The 22,013-nt window shown below is 42.4% G+C and overlaps 21 non-coding genes across 21 annotated transcripts; all 21 read left to right on the top strand.

Moving 5' to 3' along the window:
- Window positions 1-860: 860 nt before the first annotated feature.
- LOC124004497 lies at window positions 861-967 on the top strand. Its single transcript, XR_006833480.1, has one exon. It is a non-coding gene; the product is annotated as a U6 spliceosomal RNA (small nuclear RNA).
- An 846-nt stretch (window positions 968-1,813) lies between these two features.
- LOC124004415 lies at window positions 1,814-1,920 on the top strand. Its single transcript, XR_006833401.1, has one exon. It is a non-coding gene; the product is annotated as a U6 spliceosomal RNA (small nuclear RNA).
- Window positions 1,921-2,825: 905 nt separating this feature from the next.
- Window positions 2,826-2,932, top strand: LOC124004498. The gene has a single exon (XR_006833481.1). It is a non-coding gene; the product is annotated as a U6 spliceosomal RNA (small nuclear RNA).
- Window positions 2,933-3,835: 903 nt separating this feature from the next.
- Window positions 3,836-3,942, top strand: LOC124004500. The gene has a single exon (XR_006833482.1). It is a non-coding gene; the product is annotated as a U6 spliceosomal RNA (small nuclear RNA).
- Window positions 3,943-4,866: 924 nt separating this feature from the next.
- LOC124004501 lies at window positions 4,867-4,973 on the top strand. Its single transcript, XR_006833483.1, has one exon. It is a non-coding gene; the product is annotated as a U6 spliceosomal RNA (small nuclear RNA).
- Window positions 4,974-5,906: 933 nt separating this feature from the next.
- Window positions 5,907-6,013, top strand: LOC124004416. Its single transcript, XR_006833402.1, has one exon. It is a non-coding gene; the product is annotated as a U6 spliceosomal RNA (small nuclear RNA).
- An 895-nt stretch (window positions 6,014-6,908) lies between these two features.
- Window positions 6,909-7,015, top strand: LOC124004502. The gene has a single exon (XR_006833484.1). It is a non-coding gene; the product is annotated as a U6 spliceosomal RNA (small nuclear RNA).
- Window positions 7,016-7,911: 896 nt separating this feature from the next.
- On the top strand, window positions 7,912-8,018 carry LOC124004503. The gene has a single exon (XR_006833485.1). It is a non-coding gene; the product is annotated as a U6 spliceosomal RNA (small nuclear RNA).
- An 885-nt stretch (window positions 8,019-8,903) lies between these two features.
- Window positions 8,904-9,010, top strand: LOC124004504. The gene has a single exon (XR_006833486.1). It is a non-coding gene; the product is annotated as a U6 spliceosomal RNA (small nuclear RNA).
- A 931-nt stretch (window positions 9,011-9,941) lies between these two features.
- LOC124004505 lies at window positions 9,942-10,048 on the top strand. Its single transcript, XR_006833487.1, has one exon. It is a non-coding gene; the product is annotated as a U6 spliceosomal RNA (small nuclear RNA).
- A 939-nt stretch (window positions 10,049-10,987) lies between these two features.
- LOC124004417 lies at window positions 10,988-11,094 on the top strand. Its single transcript, XR_006833403.1, has one exon. It is a non-coding gene; the product is annotated as a U6 spliceosomal RNA (small nuclear RNA).
- A 901-nt stretch (window positions 11,095-11,995) lies between these two features.
- Window positions 11,996-12,102, top strand: LOC124004506. The gene has a single exon (XR_006833488.1). It is a non-coding gene; the product is annotated as a U6 spliceosomal RNA (small nuclear RNA).
- An 887-nt stretch (window positions 12,103-12,989) lies between these two features.
- LOC124004418 lies at window positions 12,990-13,096 on the top strand. The gene has a single exon (XR_006833404.1). It is a non-coding gene; the product is annotated as a U6 spliceosomal RNA (small nuclear RNA).
- A 908-nt stretch (window positions 13,097-14,004) lies between these two features.
- On the top strand, window positions 14,005-14,111 carry LOC124004507. Its single transcript, XR_006833489.1, has one exon. It is a non-coding gene; the product is annotated as a U6 spliceosomal RNA (small nuclear RNA).
- A 900-nt stretch (window positions 14,112-15,011) lies between these two features.
- Window positions 15,012-15,118, top strand: LOC124004419. The gene has a single exon (XR_006833405.1). It is a non-coding gene; the product is annotated as a U6 spliceosomal RNA (small nuclear RNA).
- Window positions 15,119-16,057: 939 nt separating this feature from the next.
- LOC124004420 lies at window positions 16,058-16,164 on the top strand. The gene has a single exon (XR_006833406.1). It is a non-coding gene; the product is annotated as a U6 spliceosomal RNA (small nuclear RNA).
- Window positions 16,165-17,037: 873 nt separating this feature from the next.
- LOC124004508 lies at window positions 17,038-17,144 on the top strand. Its single transcript, XR_006833490.1, has one exon. It is a non-coding gene; the product is annotated as a U6 spliceosomal RNA (small nuclear RNA).
- Window positions 17,145-18,066: 922 nt separating this feature from the next.
- On the top strand, window positions 18,067-18,173 carry LOC124004509. The gene has a single exon (XR_006833491.1). It is a non-coding gene; the product is annotated as a U6 spliceosomal RNA (small nuclear RNA).
- Window positions 18,174-19,082: 909 nt separating this feature from the next.
- Window positions 19,083-19,189, top strand: LOC124004421. The gene has a single exon (XR_006833407.1). It is a non-coding gene; the product is annotated as a U6 spliceosomal RNA (small nuclear RNA).
- Window positions 19,190-20,116: 927 nt separating this feature from the next.
- LOC124004510 lies at window positions 20,117-20,223 on the top strand. The gene has a single exon (XR_006833492.1). It is a non-coding gene; the product is annotated as a U6 spliceosomal RNA (small nuclear RNA).
- An 888-nt stretch (window positions 20,224-21,111) lies between these two features.
- LOC124004422 lies at window positions 21,112-21,218 on the top strand. The gene has a single exon (XR_006833408.1). It is a non-coding gene; the product is annotated as a U6 spliceosomal RNA (small nuclear RNA).
- The last annotated feature ends 795 nt before the right edge of the window (window positions 21,219-22,013 follow it).

Genomic DNA, 22,013 nt, shown 5'->3' on the forward strand with positions numbered 1-22,013 from the left:
GCGGTAGTGACCCGGGGAGAATAAATGGTCCATTCCCCTCAGTCTAGTCTAAGGAGGAGGGGAAATGCTGGATGAGAGAAGCTCAGTCTACAGTAGAATGACAGGAACATTTGTGAAGCCTTCCTTATTTTGAAATGGGGAGTGAGACAAGGTTGCAGCCTGAGACCAACTTTATTCAACATGTAGACAAATAATTGGCGAGTTAGGCACGGTTGCAGTCAGAGTTCAACTTTATTCAAAGTTTAGAAATGAATTGGGGAGTGAGACAAGGTTGCACTCTGAGTCCAACTTTATTCAATATCTACAAATGAATTGGAGAGAGACTTGGGTTCAATTTTAGTCCAGTTGTATTAAACATAACAAACTTGAATGTCACAACATTTTAAACAGACATCAAACTCTCTCTCTCTCTCTCTCTCTCTCTCTCTCTCTCTCTCTCTCTCTCTCTCTCTCTCTCTCTCTCTCTCTCTCTCTCTCTCTACTAATTGGGGAGTTAGTTATAAGTATCATTGGCCAGGCCATGTTGCAGAAAACGGGGGAAGGGTGGGAAGTTGTCGGGGCAGGGGAACAAAGACTTGGGGAGGAGCAACTAAAAGCAGCAGGTGAGGGAGGGGTTACAGACCAAGAGTCCTGAATCATAAAAGGCTTTGTTTTTAAACTACATTTTAGTCTAAGATCAATCTTTAAAAAATCTAAAGTCAATTCTATTTCAAGTTCTACATCTCCAAATAAAGTTTAAACATCACAGCAATATTCTAGGGGTGGTTTTTGAGGGTCTGACCTCTGTTTGACCCCAACCATGACCAGAACCTTCAGAGGGCGTGTGATCTATATATGAGGGCCTCTCATAGCTTTGTATTGTGCTCGCTTTGGCAGCACATATACTAAAATTGGATCGATACAGAGAAGATTAGCATGGCCCCTGCGAAAGGATGACACGCAAATCCGTGAAGCGCTCCTTATTTTCCTCACACGTTGAGAAATTGGAACCAAACAGAGAAGATTGGGCGGTAGTGACCCGGGGAGAATAAATGGTCCATTCCCCTCAGTCTAGTCTAAGGAGGAGGGGAAATGCTGGATGAGAGAAGCTCAGTCTACAGTAGAATGACAGGAACATTTGTGAAGCCTTCCTTATTTTGAAATGGGGAGTGAGACAAGGTTGCAGCCTGAGACCAACTTTATTCAACATGTAGACAAATAATTGGCGAGTTAGGCACGGTTGCAGTCAGAGTTCAACTTTATTCAAAGTTTAGAAATGAATTGGGGAGTGAGACAAGGTTGCACTCTGAGTCCAACTTTATTCAATATCTACAAATGAATTGGAGAGAGACTTGGGTTCAATTTTAGTCCAGTTGTATTAAACATAACAAACTTGAATGTCACAACATTTTAAACAGACATCAAACTCTCTCTCTCTCTCTCTCTCTCTCTCTACTAATTGGGGAGTTAGTTATAAGTATCATTGGCCAGGCCATGTTGCAGAAAACGGGGGAAGGGTGGGAAGTTGTCGGGGCAGGGGAACAAAGACTTGGGGAGGAGCAACTAAAAGCAGCAGGTGAGGGAGGGGTTACAGACCAAGAGTCCTGAATCATAAAAGGCTTTGTTTTTAAACTACATTTTAGTCTAAGATCAATCTTTAAAAAATCTAAAGTCAATTCTATTTCAAGTTCTACATCTCCAAATAAAGTTTAAACATCACAGCAATATTCTAGGGGTGGTTTTTGAGGGTCTGACCTCTGTTTGACCCCAACCATGACCAGAACCTTCAGAGGGCTTGTGATCTATATATGAGGGCCTCTCATAGCTTTGTATTGTGCTCGCTTTGGCAGCACATATACTAAAATTGGATCGATACAGAGAAGATTAGCATGGCCCCTGCGAAAGGATGACACGCAAATCCGTGAAGCGCTCCTTATTTTCCTCACACGTTGAGAAATTGGAACCAAACAGAGAAGATTGGGCGGTAGTGACCCGGGAGAATAAATGGTCCATTCCCCTCAGTCTAGTCTAAGGAGGAGGGGAAATGCTGGATGAGAGAAGCTCAGTCTACAGTAGAATGACAGGAACATTTGTGAAGCCTTCCTTATTTTGAAATGGGGAGTGAGACAAGGTTGCAGCCTGAGACCAACTTTATTCAACATGTAGACAAATAATTGGCGAGTTAGGCACGGTTGCAGTCAGAGTTCAACTTTATTCAAAGTTTAGAAATGAATTGGGGAGTGAGACAAGGTTGCACTCTGAGTCCAACTTTATTCAATATCTACAAATGAATTGGAGAGAGACTTGGGTTCAATTTTAGTCCAGTTGTATTAAACATAACAAACTTGAATGTCACAACATTTTAAACAGACATCAAACTCTCTCTCTCTCTCTCTCTCTCTCTCTCTCTCTCTCTCTCTCTCTCTCTCTCTCTCTCTCTCTCTCTCTCTCTCTCTCTCTCTCTCTACTAATTGGGGAGTTAGTTATAAGTATCATTGGCCAGGCCATGTTGCAGAAAACGGGGGAAGGGTGGGAAGTTGTCGGGGCAGGGGAACAAAGACTTGGGGAGGAGCAACTAAAAGCAGCAGGTGAGGGAGGGGTTACAGACCAAGAGTCCTGAATCATAAAAGGCTTTGTTTTTAAACTACATTTTAGTCTAAGATCAATCTTTAAAAAATCTAAAGTCAATTCTATTTCAAGTTCTACATCTCCAAATAAAGTTTAAACATCACAGCAATATTCTAGGGGTGGTTTTTGAGGGTCTGACCTCTGTTTGACCCCAACCATGACCAGAACCTTCAGAGGGCGTGTGATCTATATATGAGGGCCTCTCATAGTTTTGTATTGTGCTCGCTTTGGCAGCACATATACTAAAATTGGATCGATACAGAGAAGATTAGCATGGCCCCTGCGAAAGGATGACACGCAAATCCGTGAAGCGCTCCTTATTTTCCTCACACGTTGAGAAATTGGAACCAAACAGAGAAGATTGGGCGGTAGTGACCCGGGGAGAATAAATGGTCCATTCCCCTCAGTCTAGTCTAAGGAGGAGGGGAAATGCTGGATGAGAGAAGCTCAGTCTACAGTAGAATGACAGGAACATTTGTGAAGCCTTCCTTATTTTGAAATGGGGAGTGAGACAAGGTTGCAGCCTGAGACCAACTTTATTCAACATGTAGACAAATAATTGGCGAGTTAGGCACGGTTGCAGTCAGAGTTCAACTTTATTCAAAGTTTAGAAATGAATTGGGGAGTGAGACAAGGTTGCACTCTGAGTCCAACTTTATTCAATATCTACAAATGAATTGGAGAGAGACTTGGGTTCAATTTTAGTCCAGTTGTATTAAACATAACAAACTTGAATGTCACAACATTTTAAACAGACATCAAACTCTCTCTCTCTCTCTCTCTCTCTCTCTCTCTCTCTCTCTCTCTCTCTCTCTCTCTCTCTCTCTCTCTCTCTCTCTCTCTCTCTCTACTAATTGGGGAGTTAGTTATAAGTATCATTGGCCAGGCCATGTTGCAGAAAACGGGGAAGGGTGGGAAGTTGTCGGGGCAGGGGAACAAAGACTTGGGGAGGAGCAACTAAAAGCAGCAGGTGAGGGAGGGGTTACAGACCAAGAGTCCTGAATCATAAAAGGCTTTGTTTTTAAACTACATTTTAGTCTAAGATCAATCTTTAAAAAATCTAAAGTCAATTCTATTTCAAGTTCTACATCTCCAAATAAAGTTTAAACATCACAGCAATATTCTAGGGGTGGTTTTTGAGGGTCTGACCTCTGTTTGACCCCAACCATGACCAGAACCTTCAGAGGGCTTGTGATCTATATATGAGGGCCTCTCATAGCTTTGTATTGTGCTCGCTTTGGCAGCACATATACTAAAATTGGATCGATACAGAGAAGATTAGCATGGCCCCTGCGAAAGGATGACACGCAAATCCGTGAAGCGCTCCTTATTTTCCTCACACGTTGAGAAATTGGAACCAAACAGAGAAGATTGGGCGGTAGTGACCCGGGGAGAATAAATGGTCCATTCCCCTCAGTCTAGTCTAAGGAGGAGGGGAAATGCTGGATGAGAGAAGCTCAGTCTACAGTAGAATGACAGGAACATTTGTGAAGCCTTCCTTATTTTGAAATGGGGAGTGAGACAAGGTTGCAGCCTGAGACCAACTTTATTCAACATGTAGACAAATAATTGGCGAGTTAGGCACGGTTGCAGTCAGAGTTCAACTTTATTCAAAGTTTAGAAATGAATTGGGGAGTGAGACAAGGTTGCACTCTGAGTCCAACTTTATTCAATATCTACAAATGAATTGGAGAGAGACTTGGGTTCAATTTTAGTCCAGTTGTATTAAACATAACAAACTTGAATGTCACAACATTTTAAACAGACATCAAACTCTCTCTCTCTCTCTCTCTCTCTCTCTCTCTCTCTCTCTCTCTCTCTCTCTCTCTCTCTCTCTCTCTCTCTCTCTCTCTCTCTCTCTCTCTCTCTCTCTCTCTCTACTAATTGGGGAGTTAGTTATAAGTATCATTGGCCAGGCCATGTTGCAGAAAACGGGGGAAGGGTGGGAAGTTGTCGGGGCAGGGGAACAAAGACTTGGGGAGGAGCAACTAAAAGCAGCAGGTGAGGGAGGGGTTACAGACCAAGAGTCCTGAATCATAAAAGGCTTTGTTTTTAAACTACATTTTAGTCTAAGATCAATCTTTAAAAAATCTAAAGTCAATTCTATTTCAAGTTCTACATCTCCAAATAAAGTTTAAACATCACAGCAATATTCTAGGGGTGGTTTTTGAGGGTCTGACCTCTGTTTGACCCCAACCATGACCAGAACCTTCAGAGGGCGTGTGATCTATATATGAGGGCCTCTCATAGCTTTGTATTGTGCTCGCTTTGGCAGCACATATACTAAAATTGGATCGATACAGAGAAGATTAGCATGGCCCCTGCGAAAGGATGACACGCAAATCCGTGAAGCGCTCCTTATTTTCCTCACACGTTGAGAAATTGGAACCAAACAGAGAAGATTGGGCGGTAGTGACCCGGGGAGAATAAATGGTCCATTCCCCTCAGTCTAGTCTAAGGAGGAGGGGAAATGCTGGATGAGAGAAGCTCAGTCTACAGTAGAATGACAGGAACATTTGTGAAGCCTTCCTTATTTTGAAATGGGGAGTGAGACAAGGTTGCAGCCTGAGACCAACTTTATTCAACATGTAGACAAATAATTGGCGAGTTAGGCACGGTTGCAGTCAGAGTTCAACTTTATTCAAAGTTTAGAAATGAATTGGGGAGTGAGACAAGGTTGCACTCTGAGTCCAACTTTATTCAATATCTACAAATGAATTGGAGAGAGACTTGGGTTCAATTTTAGTCCAGTTGTATTAAACATAACAAACTTGAATGTCACAACATTTTAAACAGACATCAAACTCTCTCTCTCTCTCTCTCTCTCTCTCTCTCTCTCTCTCTCTCTCTCTCTCTCTCTCTCTCTCTCTCTCTCTCTCTCTCTCTCTCTCTCTCTCTCTCTCTCTCTCTCTCTCTCTCTCTAATTGGGGAGTTAGTTATAAGTATCATTGGCCAGGCCATGTTGCAGAAAACGGGGGAAGGGTGGGAAGTTGTCGGGGCAGGGGAACAAAGACTTGGGGAGGAGCAACTAAAAGCAGCAGGTGAGGGAGGGGTTACAGACCAAGAGTCCTGAATCATAAAAGGCTTTGTTTTTAAACTACATTTTAGTCTAAGATCAATCTTTAAAAAATCTAAAGTCAATTCTATTTCAAGTTCTACATCTCCAAATAAAGTTTAAACATCACAGCAATATTCTAGGGGTGGTTTTTGAGGGTCTGACCTCTGTTTGACCCCAACCATGACCAGAACCTTCAGAGGGCGTGTGATCTATATATGAGGGCCTCTCATAGCTTTGTATTGTGCTCGCTTTGGCAGCACATATACTAAAATTGGATCGATACAGAGAAGATTAGCATGGCCCCTGCGAAAGGATGACACGCAAATCCGTGAAGCGCTCCTTATTTTCCTCACACGTTGAGAAATTGGAACCAAACAGAGAAGATTGGGCGGTAGTGACCCGGGAGAATAAATGGTCCATTCCCCTCAGTCTAGTCTAAGGAGGAGGGGAAATGCTGGATGAGAGAAGCTCAGTCTACAGTAGAATGACAGGAACATTTGTGAAGCCTTCCTTATTTTGAAATGGGGAGTGAGACAAGGTTGCAGCCTGAGACCAACTTTATTCAACATGTAGACAAATAATTGGCGAGTTAGGCACGGTTGCAGTCAGAGTTCAACTTTATTCAAAGTTTAGAAATGAATTGGGGAGTGAGACAAGGTTGCACTCTGAGTCCAACTTTATTCAATATCTACAAATGAATTGGAGAGAGACTTGGGTTCAATTTTAGTCCAGTTGTATTAAACATAACAAACTTGAATGTCACAACATTTTAAACAGACATCAAACTCTCTCTCTCTCTCTCTCTCTCTCTCTCTCTCTCTCTCTCTCTCTCTCTCTCTCTCTCTCTCTCTCTCTCTCTCTCTCTCTAATTGGGGAGTTAGTTATAAGTATCATTGGCCAGGCCATGTTGCAGAAAACGGGGAAGGGTGGGAAGTTGTCGGGGCAGGGGAACAAAGACTTGGGGAGGAGCAACTAAAAGCAGCAGGTGAGGGAGGGGTTACAGACCAAGAGTCCTGAATCATAAAAGGCTTTGTTTTTAAACTACATTTTAGTCTAAGATCAATCTTTAAAAAATCTAAAGTCAATTCTATTTCAAGTTCTACATCTCCAAATAAAGTTTAAACATCACAGCAATATTCTAGGGGTGGTTTTTGAGGGTCTGACCTCTGTTTGACCCCAACCATGACCAGAACCTTCAGAGGGCGTGTGATCTATATATGAGGGCCTCTCATAGTTTTGTATTGTGCTCGCTTTGGCAGCACATATACTAAAATTGGATCGATACAGAGAAGATTAGCATGGCCCCTGCGAAAGGATGACACGCAAATCCGTGAAGCGCTCCTTATTTTCCTCACACGTTGAGAAATTGGAACCAAACAGAGAAGATTGGGCGGTAGTGACCCGGGGAGAATAAATGGTCCATTCCCCTCAGTCTAGTCTAAGGAGGAGGGGAAATGCTGGATGAGAGAAGCTCAGTCTACAGTAGAATGACAGGAACATTTGTGAAGCCTTCCTTATTTTGAAATGGGGAGTGAGACAAGGTTGCAGCCTGAGACCAACTTTATTCAACATGTAGACAAATAATTGGCGAGTTAGGCACGGTTGCAGTCAGAGTTCAACTTTATTCAAAGTTTAGAAATGAATTGGGGAGTGAGACAAGGTTGCACTCTGAGTCCAACTTTATTCAATATCTACAAATGAATTGGAGAGAGACTTGGGTTCAATTTTAGTCCAGTTGTATTAAACATAACAAACTTGAATGTCACAACATTTTAAACAGACATCAAACTCTCTCTCTCTCTCTCTCTCTCTCTCTCTCTCTCTCTCTCTCTCTCTCTCTCTCTCTCTCTCTCTCTCTCTCTCTCTACTAATTGGGGAGTTAGTTATAAGTATCATTGGCCAGGCCATGTTGCAGAAAACGGGGGAAGGGTGGGAAGTTGTCGGGGCAGGGGAACAAAGACTTGGGGAGGAGCAACTAAAAGCAGCAGGTGAGGGAGGGGTTACAGACCAAGAGTCCTGAATCATAAAAGGCTTTGTTTTTAAACTACATTTTAGTCTAAGATCAATCTTTAAAAAATCTAAAGTCAATTCTATTTCAAGTTCTACATCTCCAAATAAAGTTTAAACATCACAGCAATATTCTAGGGGTGGTTTTTGAGGGTCTGACCTCTGTTTGACCCCAACCATGACCAGAACCTTCAGAGGGCTTGTGATCTATATATGAGGGCCTCTCATAGTTTTGTATTGTGCTCGCTTTGGCAGCACATATACTAAAATTGGATCGATACAGAGAAGATTAGCATGGCCCCTGCGAAAGGATGACACGCAAATCCGTGAAGCGCTCCTTATTTTCCTCACACGTTGAGAAATTGGAATCAAACAGAGAAGATTGGGCGGTAGTGACCCGGGGAGAATAAATGGTCCATTCCCCTCAGTCTAAGGAGGAGGGGAAATGCTGGATGAGAGAAGCTCAGTCTACAGTAGAATGACAGGAACATTTGTGAAGCCTTCCTTATTTTGAAATGGGGAGTGAGACAAGGTTGCAGCCTGAGACCAACTTTATTCAACATGTAGACAAATAATTGGCGAGTTAGGCACGGTTGCAGTCAGAGTTCAACTTTATTCAAAGTTTAGAAATGAATTGGGGAGTGAGACAAGGTTGCACTCTGAGTCCAACTTTATTCAATATCTACAAATGAATTGGAGAGAGACTTGGGTTCAATTTTAGTCCAGTTGTATTAAACATAACAAACTTGAATGTCACAACATTTTAAACAGACATCAAACTCTCTCTCTCTCTCTCTCTCTCTCTCTCTCTCTCTCTCTCTCTCTCTCTCTCTCTCTCTCTCTCTCTCTCTCTCTAATTGGGGAGTTAGTTATAAGTATCATTGGCCAGGCCATGTTGCAGAAAACGGGGAAGGGTGGGAAGTTGTCGGGGCAGGGGAACAAAGACTTGGGGAGGAGCAACTAAAAGCAGCAGGTGAGGGAGGGGTTACAGACCAAGAGTCCTGAATCATAAAAGGCTTTGTTTTTAAACTACATTTTAGTCTAAGATCAATCTTTAAAAAATCTAAAGTCAATTCTATTTCAAGTTCTACATCTCCAAATAAAGTTTAAACATCACAGCAATATTCTAGGGGTGGTTTTTGAGGGTCTGACCTCTGTTTGACCCCAACCATGACCAGAACCTTCAGAGGGCGTGTGATCTATATATGAGGGCCTCTCATAGCTTTGTATTGTGCTCGCTTTGGCAGCACATATACTAAAATTGGATCGATACAGAGAAGATTAGCATGGCCCCTGCGAAAGGATGACACGCAAATCCGTGAAGCGCTCCTTATTTTCCTCACACGTTGAGAAATTGGAACCAAACAGAGAAGATTGGGCGGTAGTGACCCGGGGAGAATAAATGGTCCATTCCCCTCAGTCTAGTCTAAGGAGGAGGGGAAATGCTGGATGAGAGAAGCTCAGTCTACAGTAGAATGACAGGAAAATTTGTGAAGCCTTCCTTATTTTGAAATGGGGAGTGAGACAAGGTTGCAGCCTGAGACCAACTTTATTCAACATGTAGACAAATAATTGGCGAGTTAGGCACGGTTGCAGTCAGAGTTCAACTTTATTCAAAGTTTAGAAATGAATTGGGGAGTGAGACAAGGTTGCACTCTGAGTCCAACTTTATTCAATATCTACAAATGAATTGGAGAGAGACTTGGGTTCAATTTTAGTCCAGTTGTATTAAACATAACAAACTTGAATGTCACAACATTTTAAACAGACATCAAACTCTCTCTCTCTCTCTCTCTCTCTCTCTCTCTCTCTCTCTCTCTCTCTCTCTCTCTCTCTCTCTCTCTCTCTCTCTCTCTCTCTCTCTCTCTCTCTCTCTCTCTCTCTCTCTCTACTAATTGGGGAGTTAGTTATAAGTATCATTGGCCAGGCCATGTTGCAGAAAACGGGGAAGGGTGGGAAGTTGTCGGGGCAGGGGAACAAAGACTTGGGGAGGAGCAACTAAAAGCAGCAGGTGAGGGAGGGGTTACAGACCAAGAGTCCTGAATCATAAAAGGCTTTGTTTTTAAACTACATTTTAGTCTAAGATCAATCTTTAAAAAATCTAAAGTCAATTCTATTTCAAGTTCTACATCTCCAAATAAAGTTTAAACATCACAGCAATATTCTAGGGGTGGTTTTTGAGGGTCTGACCTCTGTTTGACCCCAACCATGACCAGAACCTTCAGAGGGCGTGTGATCTATATATGAGGGCCTCTCATAGTTTTGTATTGTGCTCGCTTTGGCAGCACATATACTAAAATTGGATCGATACAGAGAAGATTAGCATGGCCCCTGCGAAAGGATGACACGCAAATCCGTGAAGCGCTCCTTATTTTCCTCACACGTTGAGAAATTGGAACCAAACAGAGAAGATTGGGCGGTAGTGACCCGGGGAGAATAAATGGTCCATTCCCCTCAGTCTAGTCTAAGGAGGAGGGGAAATGCTGGATGAGAGAAGCTCAGTCTACAGTAGAATGACAGGAACATTTGTGAAGCCTTCCTTATTTTGAAATGGGGAGTGAGACAAGGTTGCAGCCTGAGACCAACTTTATTCAACATGTAGACAAATAATTGGCGAGTTAGGCACGGTTGCAGTCAGAGTTCAACTTTATTCAAAGTTTAGAAATGAATTGGGGAGTGAGACAAGGTTGCACTCTGAGTCCAACTTTATTCAATATCTACAAATGAATTGGAGAGAGACTTGGGTTCAATTTTAGTCCAGTTGTATTAAACATAACAAACTTGAATGTCACAACATTTTAAACAGACATCAAACTCTCTCTCTCTCTCTCTCTCTCTCTCTCTCTCTCTCTCTCTCTCTCTCTCTCTCTCTCTCTCTCTCTCTCTCTCTCTCTCTCTCTCTCTCTCTCTCTCTCTCTCTCTCTCTCTCTCTCTCTACTAATTGGGGAGTTAGTTATAAGTATCATTGGCCAGGCCATGTTGCAGAAAACGGGGAAGGGTGGGAAGTTGTCGGGGCAGGGGAACAAAGACTTGGGGAGGAGCAACTAAAAGCAGCAGGTGAGGGAGGGGTTACAGACCAAGAGTCCTGAATCATAAAAGGCTTTGTTTTTAAACTACATTTTAGTCTAAGATCAATCTTTAAAAAATCTAAAGTCAATTCTATTTCAAGTTCTACATCTCCAAATAAAGTTTAAACATCACAGCAATATTCTAGGGGTGGTTTTTGAGGGTCTGACCTCTGTTTGACCCCAACCATGACCAGAACCTTCAGAGGGCTTGTGATCTATATATGAGGGCCTCTCATAGTTTTGTATTGTGCTCGCTTTGGCAGCACATATACTAAAATTGGATCGATACAGAGAAGATTAGCATGGCCCCTGCGAAAGGATGACACGCAAATCCGTGAAGCGCTCCTTATTTTCCTCACACGTTGAGAAATTGGAACCAAACAGAGAAGATTGGGCGGTAGTGACCCGGGAGAATAAATGGTCCATTCCCCTCAGTCTAGTCTAAGGAGGAGGGGAAATGCTGGATGAGAGAAGCTCAGTCTACAGTAGAATGACAGGAAAATTTGTGAAGCCTTCCTTATTTTGAAATGGGGAGTGAGACAAGGTTGCAGCCTGAGACCAACTTTATTCAACATGTAGACAAATAATTGGCGAGTTAGGCACGGTTGCAGTCAGAGTTCAACTTTATTCAAAGTTTAGAAATGAATTGGGGAGTGAGACAAGGTTGCACTCTGAGTCCAACTTTATTCAATATCTACAAATGAATTGGAGAGAGACTTGGGTTCAATTTTAGTCCAGTTGTATTAAACATAACAAACTTGAATGTCACAACATTTTAAACAGACATCAAACTCTCTCTCTCTCTCTCTCTCTCTCTCTCTCTCTCTCTCTCTCTCTCTCTCTCTCTCTCTCTCTCTCTCTCTCTCTCTCTCTCTACTAATTGGGGAGTTAGTTATAAGTATCATTGGCCAGGCCATGTTGCAGAAAACGGGGGAAGGGTGGGAAGTTGTCGGGGCAGGGGAACAAAGACTTGGGGAGGAGCAACTAAAAGCAGCAGGTGAGGGAGGGGTTACAGACCAAGAGTCCTGAATCATAAAAGGCTTTGTTTTTAAACTACATTTTAGTCTAAGATCAATCTTTAAAAAATCTAAAGTCAATTCTATTTCAAGTTCTACATCTCCAAATAAAGTTTAAACATCACAGCAATATTCTAGGGGTGGTTTTTGAGGGTCTGACCTCTGTTTGACCCCAACCATGACCAGAACCTTCAGAGGGCTTGTGATCTATATATGAGGGCCTCTCATAGCTTTGTATTGTGCTCGCTTTGGCAGCACATATACTAAAATTGGATCGATACAGAGAAGATTAGCATGGCCCCTGCGAAAGGATGACACGCAAATCCGTGAAGCGCTCCTTATTTTCCTCACACGTTGAGAAATTGGAACCAAACAGAGAAGATTGGGCGGTAGTGACCCGGGGAGAATAAATGGTCCATTCCCCTCAGTCTAGTCTAAGGAGGAGGGGAAATGCTGGATGAGAGAAGCTCAGTCTACAGTAGAATGACAGGAAAATTTGTGAAGCCTTCCTTATTTTGAAATGGGGAGTGAGACAAGGTTGCAGCCTGAGACCAACTTTATTCAACATGTAGACAAATAATTGGCGAGTTAGGCACGGTTGCAGTCAGAGTTCAACTTTATTCAAAGTTTAGAAATGAATTGGGGAGTGAGACAAGGTTGCACTCTGAGTCCAACTTTATTCAATATCTACAAATGAATTGGAGAGAGACTTGGGTTCAATTTTAGTCCAGTTGTATTAAACATAACAAACTTGAATGTCACAACATTTTAAACAGACATCAAACTCTCTCTCTCTCTCTCTCTCTCTCTCTCTCTCTCTCTCTCTCTCTCTCTCTCTCTCTCTCTCTCTCTCTACTAATTGGGGAGTTAGTTATAAGTATCATTGGCCAGGCCATGTTGCAGAAAACGGGGAAGGGTGGGAAGTTGTCGGGGCAGGGGAACAAAGACTTGGGGAGGAGCAACTAAAAGCAGCAGGTGAGGGAGGGGTTACAGACCAAGAGTCCTGAATCATAAAAGGCTTTGTTTTTAAACTACATTTTAGTCTAAGATCAATCTTTAAAAAATCTAAAGTCAATTCTATTTCAAGTTCTACATCTCCAAATAAAGTTTAAACATCACAGCAATATTCTAGGGGTGGTTTTTGAGGGTCTGACCTCTGTTTGACCCCAACCATGACCAGAACCTTCAGAGGGCTTGTGATCTATATATGAGGGCCTCTCATAGTTTTGTATTGTGCTCGCTTTGGCAGCACATATACTAAAATTGGATCGATACAGAGAAGATTAGCATGGCCCCTGCGAAAGGATGACACGCAAATCCGTGAAGCGCTCCTTATTTTCCTCACACGTTGAGAAATTGGAACCAAACAGAGAAGATTGGGCGGTAGTGACCCGGGGAGAATAAATGGTCCATTCCCCTCAGTCTAGTCTAAGGAGGAGGGGAAATGCTGGATGAGAGAAGCTCAGTCTACAGTAGAATGACAGGAAATTTGTGAAGCCTTCCTTATTTTGAAATGGGGAGTGAGACAAGGTTGCAGCCTGAGACCAACTTTATTCAACATGTAGACAAATAATTGGCGAGTTAGGCACGGTTGCAGTCAGAGTTCAACTTTATTCAAAGTTTAGAAATGAATTGGGGAGTGAGACAAGGTTGCACTCTGAGTCCAACTTTATTCAATATCTACAAATGAATTGGAGAGAGACTTGGGTTCAATTTTAGTCCAGTTGTATTAAACATAACAAACTTGAATGTCACAACATTTTAAACAGACATCAAACTCAGACTCTCTCTCTCTCTCTCTCTCTCTCTCTCTCTCTCTCTCTCTCTCTCTCTCTCTCTCTCTCTCTCTCTCTCTCTCTCTCTCTCTCTACTAATTGGGGAGTTAGTTATAAGTATCATTGGCCAGGCCATGTTGCAGAAAACGGGGAAGGGTGGGAAGTTGTCGGGGCAGGGGAACAAAGACTTGGGGAGGAGCAACTAAAAGCAGCAGGTGAGGGAGGGGTTACAGACCAAGAGTCCTGAATCATAAAAGGCTTTGTTTTTAAACTACATTTTAGTCTAAGATCAATCTTTAAAAAATCTAAAGTCAATTCTATTTCAAGTTCTACATCTCCAAATAAAGTTTAAACATCACAGCAATATTCTAGGGGTGGTTTTTGAGGGTCTGACCTCTGTTTGACCCCAACCATGACCAGAACCTTCAGAGGGCGTGTGATCTATATATGAGGGCCTCTCATAGCTTTGTATTGTGCTCGCTTTGGCAGCACATATACTAAAATTGGATCGATACAGAGAAGATTAGCATGGCCCCTGCGAAAGGATGACACGCAAATCCGTGAAGCGCTCCTTATTTTCCTCACACGTTGAGAAATTGGAACCAAACAGAGAAGATTGGGCGGTAGTGACCCGGGGAGAATAAATGGTCCATTCCCCTCAGTCTAGTCTAAGGAGGAGGGGAAATGCTGGATGAGAGAAGCTCAGTCTACAGTAGAATGACAGGAACATTTGTGAAGCCTTCCTTATTTTGAAATGGGGAGTGAGACAAGGTTGCAGCCTGAGACCAACTTTATTCAACATGTAGACAAATAATTGGCGAGTTAGGCACGGTTGCAGTCAGAGTTCAACTTTATTCAAAGTTTAGAAATGAATTGGGGAGTGAGACAAGGTTGCACTCTGAGTCCAACTTTATTCAATATCTACAAATGAATTGGAGAGAGACTTGGGTTCAATTTTAGTCCAGTTGTATTAAACATAACAAACTTGAATGTCACAACATTTTAAACAGACATCAAACTCTCTCTCTCTCTCTCTCTCTCTCTCTCTCTCTCTCTCTCTCTCTCTCTCTCTCTCTCTCTCTCTCTCTCTCTCTCTCTCTACTAATTGGGGAGTTAGTTATAAGTATCATTGGCCAGGCCATGTTGCAGAAAACGGGGGAAGGGTGGGAAGTTGTCGGGGCAGGGGAACAAAGACTTGGGGAGGAGCAACTAAAAGCAGCAGGTGAGGGAGGGGTTACAGACCAAGAGTCCTGAATCATAAAAGGCTTTGTTTTTAAACTACATTTTAGTCTAAGATCAATCTTTAAAAAATCTAAAGTCAATTCTATTTCAAGTTCTACATCTCCAAATAAAGTTTAAACATCACAGCAATATTCTAGGGGTGGTTTTTGAGGGTCTGACCTCTGTTTGACCCCAACCATGACCAGAACCTTCAGAGGGCGTGTGATCTATATATGAGGGCCTCTCATAGTTTTGTATTGTGCTCGCTTTGGCAGCACATATACTAAAATTGGATCGATACAGAGAAGATTAGCATGGCCCCTGCGAAAGGATGACACGCAAATCCGTGAAGCGCTCCTTATTTTCCTCACACGTTGAGAAATTGGAACCAAACAGAGAAGATTGGGCGGTAGTGACCCGGGAGAATAAATGGTCCATTCCCCTCAGTCTAGTCTAAGGAGGAGGAGGGGAAATGCTGGATGAGAGAAGCTCAGTCTACAGTAGAATGACAGGAAAATTTGTGAAGCCTTCCTTATTTTGAAATGGGGAGTGAGACAAGGTTGCAGCCTGAGACCAACTTTATTCAACATGTAGACAAATAATTGGCGAGTTAGGCACGGTTGCAGTCAGAGTTCAACTTTATTCAAAGTTTAGAAATGAATTGGGGAGTGAGACAAGGTTGCACTCTGAGTCCAACTTTATTCAATATCTACAAATGAATTGGAGAGAGACTTGGGTTCAATTTTAGTCCAGTTGTATTAAACATAACAAACTTGAATGTCACAACATTTTAAACAGACATCAAACTCTCTCTCTCTCTCTCTCTCTCTCTCTCTCTCTCTCTCTCTCTCTCTCTCTCTCTCTCTCTCTCTCTCTCTCTCTCTCTCTCTCTCTCTCTCTCTCTCTCTCTCTCTCTCTCTCTCTCTACTAATTGGGGAGTTAGTTATAAGTATCATTGGCCAGGCCATGTTGCAGAAAACGGGGGAAGGGTGGGAAGTTGTCGGGCAGGGGAACAAAGACTTGGGGAGGAGCAACTAAAAGCAGCAGGTGAGGGAGGGGTTACAGACCAAGAGTCCTGAATCATAAAAGGCTTTGTTTTTAAACTACATTTTAGTCTAAGATCAATCTTTAAAAAATCTAAAGTCAATTCTATTTCAAGTTCTACATCTCCAAATAAAGTTTAAACATCACAGCAATATTCTAGGGGTGGTTTTTGAGGGTCTGACCTCTGTTTGACCCCAACCATGACCAGAACCTTCAGAGGGCTTGTGATCTATATATGAGGGCCTCTCATAGTTTTGTATTGTGCTCGCTTTGGCAGCACATATACTAAAATTGGATCGATACAGAGAAGATTAGCATGGCCCCTGCGAAAGGATGACACGCAAATCCGTGAAGCGCTCCTTATTTTCCTCACACGTTGAGAAATTGGAACCAAACAGAGAAGATTGGGCGGTAGTGACCCGGGAGAATAAATGGTCCATTCCCCTCAGTCTAGTCTAAGGAGGAGGGGAAATGCTGGATGAGAGAAGCTCAGTCTACAGTAGAATGACAGGAACATTTGTGAAGCCTTCCTTATTTTGAAATGGGGAGTGAGACAAGGTTGCAGCCTGAGACCAACTTTATTCAACATGTAGACAAATAATTGGCGAGTTAGGCACGGTTGCAGTCAGAGTTCAACTTTATTCAAAGTTTAGAAATGAATTGGGGAGTGAGACAAGGTTGCACTCTGAGTCCAACTTTATTCAATATCTACAAATGAATTGGAGAGAGACTTGGGTTCAATTTTAGTCCAGTTGTATTAAACATAACAAACTTGAATGTCACAACATTTTAAACAGACATCAAACTCTCTCTCTCTCTCTCTCTCTCTCTCTCTCTCTCTCTCTCTCTCTCTCTCTCTCTACTAATTGGGGAGTTAGTTATAAGTATCATTGGCCAGGCCATGTTGCAGAAAACGGGGGAAGGGTGGGAAGTTGTCGGGGCAGGGGAACAAAGACTTGGGGAGGAGCAACTAAAAGCAGCAGGTGAGGGAGGGGTTACAGACCAAGAGTCCTGAATCATAAAAGGCTTTGTTTTTAAACTACATTTTAGTCTAAGATCAATCTTTAAAAAATCTAAAGTCAATTCTATTTCAAGTTCTACATCTCCAAATAAAGTTTAAACATCACAGCAATATTCTAGGGGTGGTTTTTGAGGGTCTGACCTCTGTTTGACCCCAACCATGACCAGAACCTTCAGAGGGCTTGTGATCTATATATGAGGGCCTCTCATAGCTTTGTATTGTGCTCGCTTTGGCAGCACATATACTAAAATTGGATCGATACAGAGAAGATTAGCATGGCCCCTGCGAAAGGATGACACGCAAATCCGTGAAGCGCTCCTTATTTTCCTCACACGTTGAGAAATTGGAACCAAACAGAGAAGATTGGGCGGTAGTGACCCGGGGAGAATAAATGGTCCATTCCCCTCAGTCTAGTCTAAGGAGGAGGGGAAATGCTGGATGAGAGAAGCTCAGTCTACAGTAGAATGACAGGAAAATTTGTGAAGCCTTCCTTATTTTGAAATGGGGAGTGAGACAAGGTTGCAGCCTGAGACCAACTTTATTCAACATGTAGACAAATAATTGGCGAGTTAGGCACGGTTGCAGTCAGAGTTCAACTTTATTCAAAGTTTAGAAATGAATTGGGGAGTGAGACAAGGTTGCACTCTGAGTCCAACTTTATTCAATATCTACAAATGAATTGGAGAGAGACTTGGGTTCAATTTTAGTCCAGTTGTATTAAACATAACAAACTTGAATGTCACAACATTTTAAACAGACATCAAACTCTCTCTCTCTCTCTCTCTCTCTCTCTCTCTCTCTCTCTCTCTCTCTCTCTCTCTCTCTCTCTCTCTCTCTCTCTCTCTCTCTCTCTCTCTCTCTCTCTCTCTCTCTAATTGGGGAGTTAGTTATAAGTATCATTGGCCAGGCCATGTTGCAGAAAACGGGGAAGGGTGGGAAGTTGTCGGGGCAGGGGAACAAAGACTTGGGGAGGAGCAACTAAAAGCAGCAGGTGAGGGAGGGGTTACAGACCAAGAGTCCTGAATCATAAAAGGCTTTGTTTTTAAACTACATTTTAGTCTAAGATCAATCTTTAAAAAATCTAAAGTCAATTCTATTTCAAGTTCTACATCTCCAAATAAAGTTTAAACATCACAGCAATATTCTAGGGGTGGTTTTTGAGGGTCTGACCTCTGTTTGACCCCAACCATGACCAGAACCTTCAGAGGGCTTGTGATCTATATATGAGGGCCTCTCATAGTTTTGTATTGTGCTCGCTTTGGCAGCACATATACTAAAATTGGATCGATACAGAGAAGATTAGCATGGCCCCTGCGAAAGGATGACACGCAAATCCGTGAAGCGCTCCTTATTTTCCTCACACGTTGAGAAATTGGAACCAAACAGAGAAGATTGGGCGGTAGTGACCCGGGGAGAATAAATGGTCCATTCCCCTCAGTCTAGTCTAAGGAGGAGGGGAAATGCTGGATGAGAGAAGCTCAGTCTACAGTAGAATGACAGGAAAATTTGTGAAGCCTTCCTTATTTTGAAATGGGGAGTGAGACAAGGTTGCAGCCTGAGACCAACTTTATTCAACATGTAGACAAATAATTGGCGAGTTAGGCACGGTTGCAGTCAGAGTTCAACTTTATTCAAAGTTTAGAAATGAATTGGGGAGTGAGACAAGGTTGCACTCTGAGTCCAACTTTATTCAATATCTACAAATGAATTGGAGAGAGACTTGGGTTCAATTTTAGTCCAGTTGTATTAAACATAACAAACTTGAATGTCACAACATTTTAAACAGACATCAAACTCTCTCTCTCTCTCTCTCTCTCTCTCTCTCTCTCTCTCTCTCTCTCTCTCTCTCTCTCTCTCTCTCTCTCTCTCTCTCTCTCTCTCTCTCTACTAATTGGGGAGTTAGTTATAAGTATCATTGGCCAGGCCATGTTGCAGAAAACGGGGAAGGGTGGGAAGTTGTCGGGGCAGGGGAACAAAGACTTGGGGAGGAGCAACTAAAAGCAGCAGGTGAGGGAGGGGTTACAGACCAAGAGTCCTGAATCATAAAAGGCTTTGTTTTTAAACTACATTTTAGTCTAAGATCAATCTTTAAAAAATCTAAAGTCAATTCTATTTCAAGTTCTACATCTCCAAATAAAGTTTAAACATCACAGCAATATTCTAGGGGTGGTTTTTGAGGGTCTGACCTCTGTTTGACCCCAACCATGACCAGAACCTTCAGAGGGCGTGTGATCTATATATGAGGGCCTCTCATAGCTTTGTATTGTGCTCGCTTTGGCAGCACATATACTAAAATTGGATCGATACAGAGAAGATTAGCATGGCCCCTGCGAAAGGATGACACGCAAATCCGTGAAGCGCTCCTTATTTTCCTCACACGTTGAGAAATTGGAACCAAACAGAGAAGATTGGGCGGTAGTGACCCGGGGAGAATAAATGGTCCATTCCCCTCAGTCTAGTCTAAGGAGGAGGGGAAATGCTGGATGAGAGAAGCTCAGTCTACAGTAGAATGACAGGAAATTTGTGAAGCCTTCCTTATTTTGAAATGGGGAGTGAGACAAGGTTGCAGCCTGAGACCAACTTTATTCAACATGTAGACAAATAATTGGCGAGTTAGGCACGGTTGCAGTCAGAGTTCAACTTTATTCAAAGTTTAGAAATGAATTGGGGAGTGAGACAAGGTTGCACTCTGAGTCCAACTTTATTCAATATCTACAAATGAATTGGAGAGAGACTTGGGTTCAATTTTAGTCCAGTTGTATTAAACATAACAAACTTGAATGTCACAACATTTTAAACAGACATCAAACTCTCTCTCTCTCTCTCTCTCTCTCTCTCTCTCTCTCTCTCTCTCTCTCTCTCTCTCTCTCTCTCTCTCTCTCTCTCTCTCTCTCTCTCTCTCTCTCTCTCTTTCTCTCTACTAATTGGGGAGTTAGTTATAAGTATCATTGGCCAGGCCATGTTGCAGAAAACGGGGGAAGGGTGGGAAGTTGTCGGGGCAGGGGAACAAAGACTTGGGGAGGAGCAACTAAAAGCAGCAGGTGAGGGAGGGGTTACAGACCAAGAGTCCTGAATCATAAAAGGCTTTGTTTTTAAACTACATTTTAGTCTAAGATCAATCTTTAAAAAATCTAAAGTCAATTCTATTTCAAGTTCTACATCTCCAAATAAAGTTTAAACATCACAGCAATATTCTAGGGGTGGTTTTTGAGGGTCTGACCTCTGTTTGACCCCAACCATGACCAGAACCTTCAGAGGGCTTGTGATCTATATATGAGGGCCTCTCATAGTTTTGTATTGTGCTCGCTTTGGCAGCACATATACTAAAATTGGATCGATACAGAGAAGATTAGCATGGCCCCTGCGAAAGGATGACACGCAAATCCGTGAAGCGCTCCTTATTTTCCTCACACGTTGAGAAATTGGAACCAAACAGAGAAGATTGGGCGGTAGTGACCCGGGGAGAATAAATGGTCCATTCCCCTCAGTCTAGTCTAAGGAGGAGGGGAAATGCTGGATGAGAGAAGCTCAGTCTACAGTAGAATGACAGGAAAATTTGTGAAGCCTTCCTTATTTTGAAATGGGGAGTGAGACAAGGTTGCAGCCTGAGACCAACTTTATTCAACATGTAGACAAATAATTGGCGAGTTAGGCACGGTTGCAGTCAGAGTTCAACTTTATTCAAAGTTTAGAAATGAATTGGGGAGTGAGACAAGGTTGCACTCTGAGTCCAACTTTATTCAATATCTACAAATGAATTGGAGAGAGACTTGGGTTCAATTTTAGTCCAGTTGTATTAAACATAACAAACTTGAATGTCACAACATTTTAAACAGACATCAAACTCTCTCTCTCTCTCTCTCTCTCTCTCTCTCTCTCTCTCTCTCTCTCTCTCTCTCTCTCTCTCTCTCTCTACTAATTGGGGAGTTAGTTATAAGTATCATTGGCCAGGCCATGTTGCAGAAAACGGGGGAAGGGTGGGAAGTTGTCGGGGCAGGGGAACAAAGACTTGGGGAGGAGCAACTAAAAGCAGCAGGTGAGGGAGGGGTTACAGACCAAGAGTCCTGAATCATAAAAGGCTTTGTTTTTAAACTACATTTTAGTCTAAGATCAATCTTTAAAAAATCTAAAGTCAATTCTATTTCAAGTTCTACATCTCCAAATAAAGTTTAAACATCACAGCAATATTCTAGGGGTGGTTTTTGAGGGTCTGACCTCTGTTTGACCCCAACCATGACCAGAACCTTCAGAGGGCGTGTGATCTATATATGAGGGCCTCTCATAGCTTTGTATTGTGCTCGCTTTGGCAGCACATATACTAAAATTGGATCGATACAGAGAAGATTAGCATGGCCCCTGCGAAAGGATGACACGCAAATCCGTGAAGCGCTCCTTATTTTCCTCACACGTTGAGAAATTGGAACCAAACAGAGAAGATTGGGCGGTAGTGACCCGGGAGAATAAATGGTCCATTCCCCTCAGTCTAGTCTAAGGAGGAGGGGAAATGCTGGATGAGAGAAGCTCAGTCTACAGTAGAATGACAGGAAAATTTGTGAAGCCTTCCTTATTTTGAAATGGGGAGTGAGACAAGGTTGCAGCCTGAGACCAACTTTATTCAACATGTAGACAAATAATTGGCGAGTTAGGCACGGTTGCAGTCAGAGTTCAACTTTATTCAAAGTTTAGAAATGAATTGGGGAGTGAGACAAGGTTGCACTCTGAGTCCAACTTTATTCAATATCTACAAATGAATTGGAGAGAGACTTGGGTTCAATTTTAGTCCAGTTGTATTAAACATAACAAACTTGAATGTCACAACATTTTAAACAGACATCAAACTCTCTCTCTCTCTCTCTCTCTCTCTCTCTCTCTCTCTCTCTCTCTCTCTCTCTCTCTCTCTCTCTCTCTCTCTCTCTCTCTCTACTAATTGGGGAGTTAGTTATAAGTATCATTGGCCAGGCCATGTTGCAGAAAACGGGGGAAGGGTGGGAAGTTGTCGGGGCAGGGGAACAAAGACTTGGGGAGGAGCAACTAAAAGCAGCAGGTGAGGGAGGGGTTACAGACCAAGAGTCCTGAATCATAAAAGGCTTTGTTTTTAAACTACATTTTAGTCTAAGATCAATCTTTAAAAAATCTAAAGTCAATTCTATTTCAAGTTCTACATCTCCAAATAAAGTTTAAACATCACAGCAATAT

The sequence above is a fragment of the Oncorhynchus gorbuscha genome, linkage group LG18, assembly GCF_021184085.1.
Source record: "Oncorhynchus gorbuscha isolate QuinsamMale2020 ecotype Even-year linkage group LG18, OgorEven_v1.0, whole genome shotgun sequence".
NCBI lineage: Eukaryota > Metazoa > Chordata > Actinopteri > Salmoniformes > Salmonidae > Oncorhynchus > Oncorhynchus gorbuscha.